The sequence below is a fragment of the Panthera onca genome, chromosome D3 (genome assembly GCF_046562875.1).
Source record: "Panthera onca isolate mPanOnc1 chromosome D3, mPanOnc1 haplotype 2, whole genome shotgun sequence".
Lineage (NCBI taxonomy): Eukaryota > Metazoa > Chordata > Mammalia > Carnivora > Felidae > Panthera > Panthera onca.
Window position 1 is genome coordinate 8,056,347 of NC_138350.1, and position 11,590 is coordinate 8,067,936.

General features: G+C 53.5%; 2 protein-coding genes across 7 annotated transcripts in view; one reads left to right on the top strand and one right to left on the bottom strand.

Moving 5' to 3' along the window:
• The window catches only part of SH2B3 (SH2B adaptor protein 3), a 35,132-nt gene that overhangs the window by 19,523 nt on the left and 4,019 nt on the right, over positions 1-11,590 (top strand). The gene's annotated exons all lie outside the window — the stretch shown is intronic.
• ATXN2 (ataxin 2) overlaps positions 10,172-11,590 on the bottom strand; it is a 128,332-nt gene continuing 126,913 nt past the window's right edge. For 2 of the 6 annotated variants that reach the window (XR_009604089.3, XR_013551375.2), the window contains exon 26: positions 10,172-10,320. The gene's annotated coding sequence lies outside the window, so the exon portion shown is untranslated. Of the gene's footprint in view, positions 11,576-11,590 lie in introns of all 6 variants that reach the window. The other 4 variants (XR_009604090.3, XR_013551374.2, XR_009604088.3 and 1 more) reach the window with 2 other exon arrangements.

Below are 11,590 nucleotides of genomic sequence, written 5' to 3' on the forward strand. Positions count from 1 at the left end.
GTGGGGACAAGACTGTCACCGTAGTCTGGGCTGTGAGCTCGGTAGCCAGGCAGAAGGGCAGGTAGACAGGTTTAGGTTCAGATCTTGGCTCTCGTGTCCTTGCTACGTGACTGTGCGTTGGGAGCTTGGCCTTTCTGAGCCTCAGTTTTCCATTCTGGGAAATGGAATGTCAGTACTTGGCATTGCTGGGTGACTGAGTCAAAAGCAGGCTCGGCAAAGGCATGATCTGTTTTCATCCAAGAGGTGGAGGAAGCGGCTTCCTGGGTAGGAAGTTGTCACGTCCCAGAGGTGGGTCCCCAGGTGCCCTCCTGAGGATGGGCAGCAGCCTGTACTGGGCAGCAGCTGACAGCCTCAGCAAGCTAGTCAGGCCGCTGCTGGAAATCCCCCACCCGCTTCTTTGTGAATGGAAAAGGAAACCAAAATGCACGAAAAGAGATCTCTGCATTCTGAGCGGCTGGCCGTCAGTGGTGATGGTGGGGTGGGGGGTAGCTTCCTCCCCGAAGGCAGGAGGGGCCGCCTCAGCTTCCTTTTTGGGGCCCCACACCCCTTTTTCCTATCTCCCCTCCCTAACAGAAGAGGCCACTGTTTTGCTCAGGCCATGGACTCCCCTGACATCTCAGGCTCCGGAACCAGTGGGGGACGATTGGAGCGGCACCCGCCACCTGGCCTCTGGATCCTCCCTCACTTGTGGCCCATGCCCGGATCCTCCCATTACCTGCCTGGCTTGAATTCTCACTATGGGGGGCGGGGGGGGGGGGTCTGAGGTCCACAACAGCAACAGAGAGAGAAACCTCACTCCAGGGAACGGTGTGGAACTGAGGGGCCCTGCTCTGTTTCATCTGAAATCTTCACATCATCTAGGAAACTAATGCGCCGAGGGCCTCCACATTTGAGCTCCTAATTTCTGGTGTTGTTTTCTAATAATAAAGCTCATGGTGGAAACCATAGAATGGTAACTGAAAACCACTCCCCATCCTGCTCTGAGACAACCAGCATTTCCATTTTGGTAGAAGTCTCTGTGACCTTTGTTCTTGCGTTGCTTTATCTGACTTCTCCCCCAAATTGCAATTCCTTCAGCATTCGGCCATTCTGCATTCAACGCTTACCTCTGGAGCCCCTTCCGGGTGCCAGGCATGTGAGAAATATAGACAGAAACCTTCGGACAAAAGCCCAGCCCTTGTGAGGCTGACGCTCTTCATCCTGCTTTGTTACCTGCTTTTCTTCTGCTTAATATTTTTCTGAAATATTTGTCAAGAATGTCTTTTTCATACTGGCTGTGCAGTATTTCATTTACACAGAGAGGCTGTGATGTATTTATTGAGACTCCTAATTCAGTCATTTCTAACTTCCCCGCTCGAAGGCACAACTGTCGGACATCTTGTCCGTAAATCTTGGTACCCATTTCTGATTGTTTCCTCAGGCTCAATTCCTAGAAAGGGAAGTGCTGAGTCGAAGGCTTTAAGAGTGCCTCTACAGGCTCGCTGTCTCTCTCTCTCTCTCTCTCTCTCTCAGTTTTACTGAGATGCAACTTACAAGTATGTGAAATGAACTATTTAAAGAGTACAGTGGCTTTTGATTTGCTTTTAGAACATTTTCATCATCTCAGAAGGAGACCTTGTACCCATTACCAGTCCCCCCCCTTCCATCCTCCCCGCCCTCAGCCCTGGGCAACCACAGATTTGCTTTCTGTCTCTATGGATTTGCCTGTTCAGTGCTTTTCAAATAAATGGAATCAGAGAATATGCTGTCTTCTGTGACCAGCCTGAAAGAAGCTGCTTGGCATAATTTCACTTAGCGTCGTGTTTTCAAGGTTGATCCACGTCCTAGCAGGTGTTAGGACTCCATTCCTTTCTATGGCAAAGTAATATTCTATTACGTGGGTAGATGATACTTCATTTATCCATCCATCAGTGAATGGATGTTAAGGTGCTTCCACTTTTTGGCCGTCGTGAACAATCACGCATGTTTTTATGTGGACATAATGTTTTCATTTCTCTTGGGTATCTATCTAGGAGTGGAATTTCTGGGTTATATGATAATTCTGTGCTTAACGTTTTATTGCCAGACTGCTTTCCATGGCGGCTGCACCATTTCATGTTCCCACCGGCAAGGGCTCCCACTTCTCCACCTGCTCACCAGCTCTTGTCTGTCTTTTTGCTTGTAACCATCCTAGTGGGAAGAAGTATCTCATATGGTTTTGATTTGCATTTCCCTGTTGGCCAATGATGCTGAGCATTTTCTTCATGTGCTTACTAGCCATTTCTAATGCTTCTGACTGATCCTTTTCAAACAGCCTTCCAGAAAGGTTATACCCGTTTATCTTCTCATTGCCAGAGGTGCCAACACTGGTTATTATTTTTAAAACCTTTGCCAACTTCTAGAGGGGAAGTTGTTATCTTGTCCTTTCTGATTACCGTGGAACTGACCATTTCTTTGTTTGTTTGGTTTTATTTTGTTTTTAGTTTAAATTTTTTTTTTTTAACATTTATTTATTATTGAGAGACACAGAGAGACAGAGCAGGAGCATGGGAGGGGCAGAGAAGAAAAGGAGACACAGAATTGAAAGCAGGCTCCAGGCTCTGAGCTGTCAGCACAGAGCCCAACGGGGGGGCTCGAACTCACAAGCCACGAGATCATGACCTGAGTCGAAGTCAGATGCTTAACCGACTGAGCCACCCAGGCGCCCCTGACCACTCCTCTTTCTAAAAACCATTGAGCTATAAGTCACATGACATCTATGTTAAAGTGCAGTCCATTGGTTTGCACACACCATCACCACTAATATCAGAACGTCTCCATCATCCTAGAAAGAAACTGTACCTATTTAGCAGTCAGTCTCAGTTCCTGTCCTCACCCTCCCTAGCCCCTGGCAACCACTAGTCTCCTTTGTGTCCTATGGATTTTGAGCTGTTTCTCTTACATTTCTTGGTCATATACATTTTTCTGTGGCTTACAAGCCATTTACAGCAATGTCTGCCTTTTTCTTATTGATTTGCAAGAACTTTTTACGTGGATATTAGCTGTCTCATGTTGCAAATATTTCCCTGGTTTGCCATTTGACTTTTGAATTTCAATCCTCAGGTTCTTCATCTCTGGAGGTTTTTAAGTCTACAGGGATCTTTTCCCTTACAGCCTTGTTCTTTGTCTTTTCTGCTTAAGGGGCTTCCCACCCTGAATCAGATAAATACTTGGGTTCTCTTCCAGTTTTGTCTTGGTTTTCTTTTTCACTTTTAATTATTTAATCCATCTGGTTTTTATTCTTTGTGGCTGGTGTGATTTCCTGTTGTTTTTCGGTGTCTGGGAGATGCTGCGTGTGAAGGCGTATCACATAGAAAGCACTCACTGAACGCTGGCTAGGGGTAATGCCACCAGGCCCTGTCCCGCCACGCTCACAAGGGTGGGGGTGGGGTGGGGGGAGCTCCCAGCGTGGTGGCGGCTGCAGCTGTGACCCTGCCGGCTTCTGGCTCCCGCCCTTGTTTCCGGCAGCTCCTGGGCTCGGAGCCCTCCTGGCGCCCCAGAGGCCCTCGCTTTCACCTCTCCTGAATCATCATTCTTAGAAGGCGGGCGGTGGGTCTCGCTGGGTGACCGGTGTCGAGCGCCCCTCTCCTGTGTGCTCCTCCCCCCGGGCCCACGGCAGAGGCTGCCTCTTAACCACGGCTTTCCCCCCCAGCCGGCATGGCGGACACGGGGCTCTGGCTGCTCATCTAAGCCCCGGGGAGGGGGCCGGCCAGCTCCAGGACCCCTGGCCCCATGACACCTGCTGTGGTCACCTGCAGCCTCCAGTGGGCCCATCAGCTTTCTTCGGGGGCTCGTCCCCACAGTCTGCAGAGCACGCCCTCCGGGGCAGCAGGAAGGCCCAGCTGGTCAGTGTCTACTTTGATGGCACACCTGGACACGTGATGTGACCTCTTGAAGCTATGGCTTCCCCTTCCGTCTTGACCACAGCCCGGCACTCAAGGCTTGGGGTGTCCCTGGGGACCGAGGTGGAGCAAGCAGCACTGTGAGGGCAGGGCGCGGCCCGGGGCAAGGTTTGGATGGGGACCGAGTGCGTGGGCCTTGGGGCTCTGAGCCCATATGGGGGCAGGGAGGATTCCTGGTGAGGACTCTGGGAGCAGGATGTGGTTGCTCAAGGTGTGGGCTCATGGCAGCTGGTCTGCAGCGGTGGGGGGCGGTGGGGAGGGGGGGGATGGGAAGGGGTCTGGCTGGTCCCCAGTGACCCTGCTCAGGACCGGTCTCTGGGCCTGCTGAGTGCTCCCAGACTGAGATGCCACTTCCGTCTGCAAGAATGTTCCAGGCCACCCGGGACATAAGTTGAATTGATTGAAGCTGGTTGCCAAGCAGCCTGTGACGTCCACCGACTCTTCACAGTGGCTCAGCTCCAGGGTATGGACAGTTGTTTATCCTAATCTGCCACCCTGAGAGCCAAGGGTTTTGGCTAGGATGGTGCCCTAGGTGGAGGGCACAACTTGAGTACAGGTGTGGAAGGGAGAAAGCCCGGAGGTGTCAGCATGTAGCCCGGCTACTAAGGGTGGGGGGCCCTGGCTCCCTCCATTCCCATCCCTGCAAGGCCCTGTCCCAGGTGGTGTCGGGTGTGGTGACGGGTGTGGTGACTTTTGTGACCTTAACGGGGGCAGGGGGGCGGGGCAAGATCAGCTGATCAAGGTGCCGACGGTTTCACTTGTTCACTTACACCCACGAGCCGGTGCAGGGCACGCGGAACTTCCAAGGGTGGTTCCTCTTAAGCCATGCCCCCCCTAAGCTTGGGTGTGGCCCCCCATGGGCCGACCTCGCAGTCGAAGTTCATCCGTGCTTGGCCACTCTTCGGGAACCAGGGCACCCGCGTCTCACTGGAGGGGATCCAGTGAGTGTCGGGGGGATCCCAGACCGGTTCTGTGCGTCGGGGGTGCTGCCTCCCTCTGTATGGGATCTCCATGTCTGGGTGTTTGTCTCTGTCACGGGAGGTTGCTCTAGCATCTGAGAGGAGCTTTGTGTCCCTGTCATTGTGATTCTGTGGAAGGGGTTGTCTCCATCTCTCTCAGAGGGGGCTCTGTGACTGTCACTGTGAATCTGGCATGTGGGGGGGACCCTTATGGGGTTGAAGGGGAACTCATTCCAGGTGGGGCTTTAGACAGGCCCCCAGCTCCTATCTCAGCATCGTTGGCCAATTATCCACACTATAGGGGCTCCTTAGGGCCTGTGAGGGTCTCGGAGTGGGGGAAGGGGAGGGCAGGTGATGGGGACTCTGTTCTTATAAACAGGGTTCTTACATTTGAGAGTCTTGTGTCACCAGAGCCTTTCTGGGGCTCGGGGGGGCGGGGGGGGGGTTGGTGTCTCTGTTTCTGGCACTGGGGCAGGGATCCTGCTTGCCAGGTAAGGGGGGAAGCTGACTTGATGCATGTGGCTTTCCAGAAGCTTCTCCCATCCCTTTCCTGTTTCTCCTGAGAGAGGGCATAAGGCACAGGGGGCAGACCAAGTCGGGCAATCTGGCTCAGTGAACTGGGTGAGTCTGGGGGACTCCTGTGTACTCAGGCCACAAGCAGGGCCACTTACAGAAGCCCCGGTGGGTGGGTTCCATTTTCACCCCCATTTTACAGATGAGGAAGCAAAAACACAGGAAAGTGATTTATCCTGGTTCACCCGAGAAGTGGCTGAAGGAGGCATGGGAATGCCTGTGTGTGGGGGGGTGGGGGGGTGGGGGGGGGGGTTGGGGCCCAAGGAAGGAAGTGACCTTCCAACATTTGTTCAGCCCCTGGAACTGGCTCATTGCCTTCAGTTTGCCCCCAAAGGAGCCAGGGAACAAGGGGTGTGAGATAACTCACCACACCCCACATGTGCCTCCGCGCCCCCGCATCTGAGGGCTGGGGCCCCAGGTGCCCACCCAGCTACTCAAGTCCCTCATCTGACAAACCCACTCCAAGCCCCTCCTCTGGGTCAGACCCGGTGCTGGGCCCCAGCTCAGAACAAGGTTTGGTGCCCTGTCCCCGCCCCCAGAGGAACTCCCAGTCAGATGGTGGGGGCAGCTGCCTCATCAGGAAGTCATGGCCAGGCCTGATAAGACCCGTGCTGAGGGAGAGGCACAGGAATCGCACTAACCACGACTTAGTGACCAGAGAAAGTTCCTTGGAGGAGGGGAGGCTTTCTCTGCCGAGGCCACAGTTTGGATCAGGCATCATGTTGCACATGCAGAGGGAGAACACAGGGGCTGGGAAGAACCGTCTGGATGGAGGTGGGCTCTGGGGCTAGACAGACAAGGGTCTGAGCCCCAGCTCTACACAGCTCCTCCTGAGGTCAGGGTCAAGTTCATTTTGCCCCTCAGGCCCTCCACTTCTCCATCTGTAACTGGGGGGTTACAGTGCTGAGGTGGGGTGTCGCGTCTTCCTTTCGGCCAGTCCTCTGCCCCTGCCAGCTGCAGCCCTGGGAGGCCCGGCTCCTGTCCCCAACTGTCTGCGTGTCCTCCAACCTCACTGCCTTGAAGTACCCGTCACTCCTGCACAGCCCCCCGGTTCCCAGCACTCAGCGATCCCTGGCAAATAAAAGGCCAGTGAGGAGTACTTGTGGGAAAGAAACTGAGCACCTACATTCTGCCTCACTGTGCTCGGTGCTGGGGATGCTGCGTGAACAAAACCAAGTCCCCACGGAGCCTGTTTCACAGGTTGACAAATGCAGGGAAGGAAGGAAAGGGGGCTGTGTGGTTGTGACCGTGTATTTAAACACCGTGGTCAGGAAGGGGCTTCCTGAGGTGGCAGTAAGGTTTGTGGGCCCATGGGGGACTGTCTCTCAGAGGAAGCAGCAGGTGCAGTGTGCTTGGTACACGTAAGGTACACGTAAGAACGGTCACAGCCAGGGCGGCACTAGGACAGGACAATACATAAGGTTGGGAAAGTCACAAGGACTAGGTGTTGCAGGGCCTCGTAGGCAATGGTGAGGACTTGGGCCCCTCCTCCTCTAGCAGGGCGCCCCGTGTGCACCTCCTCTGCCCCCAGCATTGGCCATTCTGTCTCTATGGGATGGACAGAGCCCAGTGCCTGGGAAGGAGGGACGGAGAGGGGAGGCGGGCGTGGCCTTCCCACCCAGCACTCCTCTCAGGCGCGCCAGCGGGTTTCAGATCCACCTCAGGCTCCTGTTAAAATGCAGACCTCAGGTTTCTTTCCAGAGGTCACAAGCCAGCTGGCTGTAATGCACCCTTTGTGTCATGACCAGTAGCCCTGGGAGGTTTTCTTAGCCTTGGCACTGCCTTTGTGAAGTGGCGGACGGGACACCAGCCTCACGGGTGGCCAGAGGAGCACAGAAGGCCCCCATCACTGTTCCTCATGCAGACTGATGGCCCAGAGCTGGGTGGCAAGGGTCTTCTCATGAGAGTATCACCATACCTAATGTTGATTATCCTTTACAATGACCTTCCTACCTCCGTTCTTCAGTATGATGCTCTTTTCTGTGAAACTGGGAAAAAAATTTCAATGGCGGTGGCTTATTAATTAGTCCAGAGGCTACTGGTGGACAGCCTGGGCCCTAAGGCCTGGCATATAATACGTGCTCACTAAAGGCGGGGGGGGGGGGGGGGGAGAGGCTGCCAGCATCATTTCTAGCCACAGCCAACTCCCCTGCCATCTTACGGATTTGGCTGTACCTTCTGGCCACAGAGTGTTGGCTCTTGCTATTCTCTTAGCCTCCAATGACTTTCCTTCCACCTTCCCCACTCTGTGGTGTTCAGCAAACATCTACAGCCACCCATTCTGTACCCTGCTGAAGACAAAGATGGAAAAGGAGAGAGACCCTCCTGAGCTCACAGTGTGTAAGTGGGGAGACAGCTGTGTGAGCCAAATGCAGGCAGACACGGGGAGTAACAAGGAGGAAAGCTTCCTCAGGGAGGGGCCTTTTTGCTTCTGAGCAGATTGAATCTTTCTAAGGCCTGTGCGCATCCCTCAGGACCTTTCCCTACCCAGTGGAAGCACCTCTGCACACATTCTATCACCAGATTCTCATGGGATATTAGTGGCATTGTTAGGTCTTACAAGTGTGAGGACAGGCTGGACAGGTACCATCTGTCCACAGAGAACAAGGCAGAGTTGAGATTCAGGGCCAAGACTAATTCCCAAGCCCTAGGATGAGAAGGTTGCTAGCTTCTGAGCAGGACACTGGGTGGCTGAAGTCAGGGGAACACTTGGGTTCAACAGATTTCTCGGTGCTGGCACAGCTCAGAGCCTTAAGTGGACTGTGCATGGGATTCTCCATGCACAAGAGGCTGCCCTCTCTTGGAGATCCCTCTTTGCATTGGCTGCCAGGTAGCTCAGAGATCTGTAAAAAGTGGATCTCTGTGTTCTAGCAGTTGTCTCCTTCCCAGTTGAGACCCCTGTAACCAGACTTAAAATTGGGTGGGGGGGGGGGGGGAGGAATAAAACTGGGCCTTTTCTTTTTTTGGTATTTAGACTGGTGTTTTGATACCTATCAATAAGACTCAAATGAACATTTTTTCCACAGTGATGTCTCATCCTTTGTTCATCTAGGCAACACCCACTCAGGCTCTGGGCAGGAAGTGGGTGGGGGGCGGCCCAGCCATCTCTGACCAGGATCTGGAATTTGCTCTGAGTCTTTTAAGTTTTCAAGCCCTTATCCAAGACCACCTCCCATCCTCCCTCTTCCTGGGAGGTAAATGTCCCCATGTTACTAAGGAGGAAGCTGAGCTGTGGTTAGTGCCATGCCCAAGATTCCAGAGGGACTAAGTGGAGCCAGGACTTGTCTAGCCACCTCGAGCTGAGCTCCAGGCCACTGAGATGCTGCCTAGAGGGCACCAGTGCTGTGGCACAAGTACAAGGCTTGGACCTAGATCTTCCTGTCCCGTTGCTGTCCTCTGTAGGAGAGGGGTGAGGGCCCTAAGTACTGGGAGAGAGAGAGGAGCCTGCCAGGGGACTGGTGTCGTCTGATGGATTCCAGATGGTGGGATGCCTCTCCTCAAGGCTTGCACTGGATGGAAGCTTCTCCAGTGGCCAGGTAGGATGCAGTAGATGGGATGAGGCCATTGTGAGGGCCTGTACTGCCCACACCACTGGGCCCTCCATGCCAGACTCTTTGCTACTTGGCTGTGAGTCAGGTGCTGTCTCCCCTTGCACCTTCCCGTGGAGGGGGAGGTTAAGCGCTGTGCTGGCCCAGCTGGCAGGTATGTTTCTGTCAAGGTATTCAGCGTGAACTCCCTGGAACTTCTGATCTTGCCATTTGCACATCTCTGCCTTAGAACAAGCCCAAACTGACCCCCAAGGCCTCAAGAGTGCATGGAGACTTCTGGGGCACTGCTGTAACTACCTCAATGTGTGACACAAGTTCCATCAGCCTCCGTAGGTGCCCCCCCCCCCGTGCTCCCCCCCCCCCCCCCGGGGCCTTTGTGATGAGGCCTCCTGGTGCCTGGGAGCTCAGCTATGCTCTCTTTGTAGCTGAGGGGAGGCCATGTTGTTTCTGTGGCCCTTCACTGCTTCCCCCACCTGTCTGTCTGGGTCCTTACCCTCTCCTTCATGTTGGTACCTGTCTCCTTTACTATAGTAGAAATTCTGTGTGAGTCAGGGACTGTGTAGTTCATCCCTGCTGAGAATGGGGGTACTGGCACCTGCAGTTCAGAGGGGGCTTGGGCCAGACCCTCTGCTGGGGTCTTGAACGAATGAATGGTGACAGGCCTCATTCAGGGCAGTTGTGGGAACACGGCAGAGTGGGGTACAGCCTGTTACCTTGGAAGACTCTAGAAGGGCCCAGCAGTGCTGGTATCCCCTGTCCCTTAGCACGGCAGGTCATGGGACAGTTTCCAGTGACAGTGTGAGGGAAAACAAGGCCTAGGGAGATAGGAAAGGTGTGGTTCCAATTGTCACTCCCAATCTGTCTAGGCAGATTTGAGCCCAAAAGTCCCACCAGTGCGGGCAAGGAAGCTCCTGGGTCAGCGGGAGTCGGGGAGGACAGGTAAACCCATATTGGTTGAGGCAAAAACGTCCATCGTACCCTCTAAAAGTCCAGGAGATGACAAACCTAGAGCCAGAATGGTGCAGCCTCATAGAAGCACTTGGAACTTTCTGCCTTGTTTTAGTGTCCACTGAACAGACCAATTGTCCTCTGAGGGCTTACCTGCCCTCTGGCTCATTTATGTTCTTCATCTTTTAAAACAAACTCAGAGGTACTGGAGCAGCTCACTGTATTATCTGCATAATCACACTGAAATACATTTTATTTTAATACAAATTACATCCTCTTTTTCCTTTATCTTCATCAGGGCACTTACATAGGTAGGTCAGGTTACATATCAATTTCATTGCAGGATGGTAAGGAGCAGGTTACAAAGAGGTTCTGTAAGGTTGAAAGAATGCCAGGTGTTATCTCCAGGTCCTGGGCCCCTTGGAGGGGAAGGTGTAGTCCTGTAACACTATAACACTACAGGCTTTATCCACCTTGGGCGACCTCAGACCCCAGTCTAGAAATCTAACAGCTCTTTATCAGGCCATTTTTTTCGCTTCCAATAGCTCCCCCAGTCGCCACACCTACCAACTGTGCGAGAAGAGAGCTACTAATTAAGTATCTCTGCTTTACGGGGGTGCCTGAGTGGCTCAGTCTGTGAAGCGTCCTACTCTTGATTTTGGCTCTTCATGATCTCACGGTTCATGAGACTGAGCTCCGTGTCAGGCTCTGCTCTTGACAGCATGGAGCCTGCTTGAGATTCTCTCTCCGCCTCCCCCACTTGCACGCCTCAAAATAAAAACTTAAGTCTAAGTATCTCTGCTTTACAGATGACAAAACTGGGGCGCCTGGGTGGCTCAGTCGGTTAAGTGTCCAGCTGCAGCCCAGGTCACGATCTCACAGTTCGTGAGTTTGAGCCCCACGTCAGGCTCAGTGCTGACAGCTCAGTGTCTCCCTCACTCTCTGCCCCTCCCTGGCTCGTGCTCTCTCAAAAATAAACACCAAACAACAGCTGCCTGTCCAGGGTTATACAAGAGGAGGCAAGGACAGGACTGAACAGTAACACCTAGAAGGATAAGGCAAGTATAAAGCCTAGATACAATCAGCTGTAGAAATGCCAGCCTTATGGTGGGGACAATGTCAGAGCTGATCTGTAGCTTTGCCTTTGAGCTTCCTAGCAGCCAAGGCACAGAAAGAAATAGGTTATTCCCCTGGAGTCACAGTGGCCATTGGAAAGCTGCCAGCTTTGTGAATACTGGGAGCTGGAACTTACTCCCCAGTGGTGGGGGTGGGGCTATGTTGTGTTGACATGCGACTGCTTGTCCCACAGTATCTGGAGCGGTGCAGCCATTTCAATCAAACTAACGCTTGGGTAGCTGCTAACACAGCCCCAGGGTTTGGGCTCAGCGCTCCATCCCGGTTCTGTCTCATCACACTACTCAACCAGAAAGGCAGCCACTGGTCCTTCTGCATATGACTAGTGCTCCCAAGTCCTGCTCTGGGGCCATCCAGCTAGGGCTGTGGCCACAGGCCGGGTTTATTCTGCCCCATGCTCTCTCACTCGCCTCCAGCCTGGGCAGAGCCTCTGGCCTCTCCCCACCTCCAGACAGCACAATTTGATACATCAGCGCTGGGGTTCAGATCCTGGCTCTGCCCCTAGCTC